Source organism: Myotis yumanensis, unplaced genomic scaffold (assembly GCF_028538775.1).
Source record: "Myotis yumanensis isolate MYYU_CA2020_CCGP unplaced genomic scaffold, mMyoYum1.0.hap1 SCAF_1, whole genome shotgun sequence".
Taxonomy (NCBI): Eukaryota; Metazoa; Chordata; class Mammalia; order Chiroptera; family Vespertilionidae; genus Myotis; species Myotis yumanensis.
The window spans coordinates 215980976-215987037 of NW_027223752.1; the positions used below are offsets into that span (position 1 = coordinate 215980976).

Here is a 6062-nt window from a genome sequence, read left to right on the forward strand (position 1 = left end):
TATAGTAGTGTGGAACCCTGAATATTCATGTATTTCCTGGTATGTTACAAGCTGGTGAAATGTCTGTGTATTTTCTGTTTAGATTCTGGAGTCTACAGATCTTCCTCAGAAATTAAATGCCACCTTCAAACTTCCTACAGTGACTGAAGGAGAGCATCATAGGTGATAAATTCTGATAACATTTGGGAAATTTTAGAAGTTGCTTTTAACCTAAGAACTTAAAAGTGGCCTTTCATGTGTACTATGTGTGATACATCTACTTATTGTAAATTCCAAACATGCTTATTTAGTTAAAAGCTACTTCATGGAGAACAAGTAGATTACATAAATGTGTCTGGAATAAGAGGTGAATAGAATGAGAAGCTATTCTGCCTGCTCCCCTATTTTACCCTCAATGGGACTATGATACCACACCTTGATACTTATATTGATTGTCAAGACTTTTCTGTCTTCACTTTCACATGGATAAACTATCAGTAGAAACCACTGGAGACCAAGAGGTCTCCAGCAGTCTGACAAGGAGCTTTGCAACCTGCCTAGATAGTAATAGTGGCATTGCCTACAAAGTCAAAAGTGCTGCAAGCCAGCGACAGTGTAGAGCAGTGATGGCGAACCTTTTGAGCTCGGCGTGTCAGCATTTTGGAAAACCCTAGCTTAACTCTGGTGCCGTGTCACATAGAAATTTTTTGATATTTGCAACCATAGTAAAACAAAGACTTATAGTTTTGATATTTATTTTATATATTTAAATGCCATTTAACAAAGAAAAATCAACCAAAAAAATGAGTTCGCATGTCACCTCTGACACGCATTCGCCATCACTGGTGTAGAGCAATGGAATGAGCATGCGTAATCACACACCACCTCCACCTGCAAACTAGAGCTCCAAGTCCAACAGGAACATGTACAAGGCTCCACTTGTAAGGACCGGGCTGGTGCTGAGGACTTCAGTGTTGGGCACAATGCCAGGGGCTGACACTGGAAACACTAGACTGGTTGGTGCCTTTGAAGGACTCCCAAGAGAGAACATTAGGACAACGCAGGGAGATGTGACTTCAGGTGAAACATCAAGTCTGGACTTCAGACCCCTGATAGATGCTTGTAGAAGCAGAGAAATCCCTACCTTTTCGATAAGAGAAGTGCAATTTGGACAATTGTGAGTGTAGGTCTGTCCCTAAAGAAATTGGGCTGAGCAGGTGCCACCTCAGAGATGAGCTGGACCAGGACACAGGTCTCCAGGTTTAGGGCCCCCTGGGTGGAGATGAGCATGAGGGTGGGCAAACCCGGCTGGGGAAGAGCCAGGAGATGGCTACTACTTCAGCAACACAAACCCCGCGTGAGCACTGTCATGTCAACTCGCAGACTAGAACACCTGGTCCCAGCCTCCAAACTTCTTGCTCATCCACCGTCCCGAGTGCACCCCATCCCAAGCACAAACGGGTGTGTTGATCATTCCTATGGCTCCTTTGGACAAACTATGTACGTTGAGGGACTTACTGGGCTTCTCCAGGAAGCAAGTTTGTGGGACCCAAGCACCCATTTCAGTCTTGCTGTGGGCCTTCTTTAGAAGATGTTCACCCTGGTGGCCACACACCACCTCCCCCTCCCCCTTACTGAACCCTTTTCCTCAGGAAGGTGTGGGCCGTTTTGCCATCTGGTTTCCCTTGCCTGTGATGGAGTGTACTCTCCAAGAGAAAGGTCAGCTGCAAAGACAGAGGAGGCCCTGCCCTTTTCCATCCCACTTCAGGCTGCACACTGAAAGGCAGACCATTTTTACTGGGGCTCTCACAGTTAGTATGTAGAATGGGCCCGGGCGTCTGGGGCTCTGCGTTCATTAACCGTTTGGCAGCTTGGCTTATAATTATGTGCAGCAGATCCTGCTGCCTCTTTTTAGAAGTCATGGCTCATCAGGATCAAAACTAGACAGATCACTTTCTCTTCTCACACCCACTTAACTGGGATCTTTCCTTGCTCGCCAGGGATCCACCACACCATGGCAGTCGAGCAGAACCCGTCTCCAAAGCTGACCCAGAGGAAAACTTCCACAAAGATTTTATAAACTCAAATGTTAGACCCTGCGAACCCCACTTTTTCCTAACAATGACCACATATATGGCAGTGGAGTGTTTATTGTCTGAAGGCCTGATCTTCGTCTGTGCATGATTTCTGTCTTACTGATAATCTTGGCAGAGGCTGAGAGTGACCCGGAGTTTACCCTTCCTCTGGCACAGTGGTTCTCAACCTTGGCTGCACATTAGAATCACCTGAGGTCCAGAAATCAGGATTTTAAAAAGATTCCCAGGTGATTCTAATGTGCAGCCAAGGTTGAGAACCACTGCTCTGGCAGGATGAAGGAAATCACAAATTCCCCACAAGTGGAAGCAAGGCGAAAGCCACTGTGCGCATGCATGTCCATTGCCCTTTGACTTGGGAGGACAGGGTTCTGAAAGTGGGAAGGAACAGATTAAAAAAATTTCTGCCTGAGCTGAGTTTCATCTTAATATCCCGGCTTATGATTAATATTTTTCAACAATAACAATTGAGAGAGAGGCTCAGAAAGGGCTGGAATGGCAACTCGATGACCTGCATTTTAGGAAAACTGAATCATGAGAGCACAGATTGCTCAGACTCAAGACAAGCATTTGCTCTGTGAATTCGGGCAGAAAGCCTGGAAGGCTTGGCTTGAGACCTCCCAGTGTCAAGTACTAGCAACCAGGAGGTGATGGAAATGTGCCTTAAAATAACGCCAAGTCCACGACCTGGCCAGCGTGCCTCAGCTGATTGGGCTTCATCCCATATACCAAAAGGTTGCTGGTTTGATTCCCGGTCAGGGCACATGCCCGGGGTTGTGGGCTCAATCCCCAGTAGGAGGCATGCAGGAGGCAGCCAATAGATGTTTCCCTCTCACATCGATGTTTCCGTCTCCCTTCCTCTCTCTAAAAATCAATTTTAAAAACTTAAAAAAAAAATTTTTTTTTAAATAATACTAATGTAGAGTCCAGGAGGCCAAACCTGGTTTTGCTGGAGAAAAGGGTTTCCTGAAGACCTTAACACATCTCCTGGATGCTCAGCAGGGCAATGCCCCAAGGGAAGCCCAGTAAAGGAGCTCCAGAGGCTGTGAAGGGGCCCCACCCTGTAGGTGTGAGCTTGGCACCTAGGCCTTCATTTGTGTTGGAACTGGTTGATTGTGTGGAGGAGATCAGAATATTAAGAGTTGCTTCATTGAGCCTGGCTGGTGTGGCCCAGTGATTGAGCATTGCCCCATGCACCAGGAGGTCGCTGGTTTGATTCCCAGTCAGGGCACATGCCCGGTTTGGGTTGTGGGCTCAATTCCCAGTAGGGGGCATGCAGCAGGCAGCCAACCAGTGTCTCTCTCCCACTCCCTCTCCCTAAATCAGTACAAACATATTAGAGGGGAAAAAGAATTGCTTCATTGGGCTTCATAAAGCTCAGCACCACTGATGCTTTTCATTTTCTCACACCAAAGACCCCTTCCTCTCCTTGGAAATAGCCACACAGCACCTCTCCCACAGGAACCATCAGATCAGAGTGCTGGGCCCTGCTTGCTTGTCTGCCCTGGCTGTTTCAACTGTGAAGAAAGTGAGGCACAGAAGAGGCTATTTGTTCTACCTAACATCTAGTCTACCACTCCACAACAAAAGCTAGTAAAAATGACTTTAGCCCTGGCCGGTTGCTCAATGGTTAGAGCATTGGTCCTTGGACCAAAGGGTCTCAGGTTTGATTCCCGGTCAAGGGGCACGTACCTGGGTTACAGGTTCAATCCCCAGTTGATGTATCTCTCTCACATCAATGTTTCCCTCTCTCTCTACCCCCTTCTCTTCCTCTCTGAAATCAATAAAAATGTATATTTTTTTAAAAGTGCCATTTTTGCCCTAGCTGGTTTGGCTCAGTGGATAGAGCATCGGCCTGCAGACTGAAGAGTCCTGAATTCAATTCCAGTCAAGGGCACATGCCCAGGGTTGTGGGCTCGATGCCCAGTAGGGGGCATGCAGGAGGCAGCCGATCAATGATTCTTTCTCATCATGGATGTTTCTCTCTCCCTCCCCCTTCCTCTCTGAAATCAATAGAAATATGTTTAAAAAAATAATGATAATGGCACTTTAAAAATATATATATTTTTATTGATTTCAGAGAGGAAGTGGGGAGAGAGATAGAAACATCCATGATGAGAGAGAATCATTGATCGGCTGCCTCCTGTAAGTCCCCCACTGGGAACCGGGCCCACAACCTGGGTATGTGCTCTTGACTGGAATTGAACCTGGGACCTTTCAGTTCACAAGTCGACACTCTACCCACTGAGCCAAACCGGCCAGGGCAGAACGTGCCATTATTAACAGTAATTGAGTTTCCAGGCCAAGTACCCTTCCCATGGGCGAGTTCCACCTCCCACAGGCTTCCCTGCTGGCATCAGTCTGGTTCTCAGCCAGGAAGGTCTGACACAGTTTCATCCACTATGGTCACGGGCCCAGGGCTGGTCTTAGCAAGCAGACATGAGTAACAGGAGGCCCACAGGTTCACGTGACTGACAGGTCTGCTCTCTGCCTGGGAAGCCCTGTGGGAAGCCGAGTGTGAAGGAGGTCTGGGAAGTAGGCTCTGCAGGGAGAGCTGGCTGGGTCACCTTCATGACCAGCCTCTAGCTTCACCCTGTGGAACCCACCTCTCTTCTGATACACCTGCAACAGTGGGATCTTGGAAATCTTATAGGCCCTCCTACCACTCAGGGTTTTTTGTGTGTGTGTGTTTTGTGTGTGTGTGTTTTTGTTTTGTTTTTGCAAAAAGCCTTATTGTTTCCATTTGGTCCAAGGCATGGGAGACGGCTCCAGGTGGTTAAAGGAATGGCTAGTAGTTTCGGGGAGAGACTCAGGCAAGCCAGACACCAGGGGGATGCCGAGGGGTCCCTCAAAGGTCTCTGGCTCCAAAGGCTCCTAGTTGTGCCTGAGGGTGAGCCTTTCGAAGAGATACTCGCCCAGCCCAGCCTGGGGGCTGGCAGCCTGCGGAGGTGAGTCAGGTGCTGCCCATCTTCTTGATGAGTTTCACCTCCTTATCCCGGAAGTGGTTCTCCCGGAAGTCACAGAGTTGAGGGTCTGAGCGGGTAGAACCCAGGCCTGCAGCTCCCAAAGGGCCTGGGTCAGGCTCCTCTCCAACGCCTTGGCGGCTTCCCTGGCGTCCTGCGTTTTGCTCACTCATCTGGGGAGGCTTCAGCACGTCCTGGAAGAGGGTGAGGCCACGGCACTGGTTTTGCATCTTTAAGAGACGCTCAGAGCCCTCCAGCTTCTTCACCAACTCTTGGAAGAAGTGGCCGGGCCCTCGAGAGCCACATAGTCAAAATAGAAGCCCAGGGAGAGGCAGGTGTGGGACAGAAGCCCAGGGAGGGGCAGGTGTGGGACAAGCCCAGGGAGGGGCAGGTGTGGGACAGAAGCCCAGGGAGGGGCAGGTGTGGGACAGAAGCCCAGGGAGGGGCAGGTGTGGGACAGAAGCCCATGGAGGGGCAGGTGTGGGACAGAAGCCCAGGGAGGGGCAGGTGTGGGACAGAAGCCCAGGGAGGGGCAGGTGTGGGACAGAAGCCCAGGGAGGGGCAGGTGTGGGACAGAAGCCGAGGGAGGGGCAGGTGTGGGACAGAAGCCCATGGAGGGGCAGGTGTTTGACAGAAGCCCAGGGAGGGGCAGGTGTGGGACAGAAGCCCATGGAGGGGCAGGTGTGGAATAGAAGCCCAGGGAGGGGCAGGTGTGGGACAGAAGCCCAGGGAGAGGCAGGTGTGGAATAGAAGCCCATGGAGGGGCAGGTGTGGGACAGAAGCCCATGGAGGGGCAGGTGTGGGATAGAAGCCCAGGGAGAGGCAGGTGTGGAATAGAAGCCCATGGAGGGGCAGGTGTGGGACAGAAGCCCAGGGAGAGGCAGGTGTGGAATAGAAGCCCAGGGAGGGGCAGGTGTGGGACAGAAGCCCAGGGAGAGGCAGGTGCAGGAGGTCAAATGCAGGTTGGCCAGGCGGTTGACCACAGCCTCCACCGGGTGGAATAGTTCTGATGAATTTAGGAGCTCAT

At 50.3% G+C, this 6062-nt stretch overlaps 1 pseudogene; it reads right to left on the reverse strand.

The window, feature by feature from the left end:
* Positions 1-4707: 4707 nt before the first annotated feature.
* LOC139007357 (ferritin light chain-like) lies at positions 4708-6062 on the reverse strand (annotated as a pseudogene).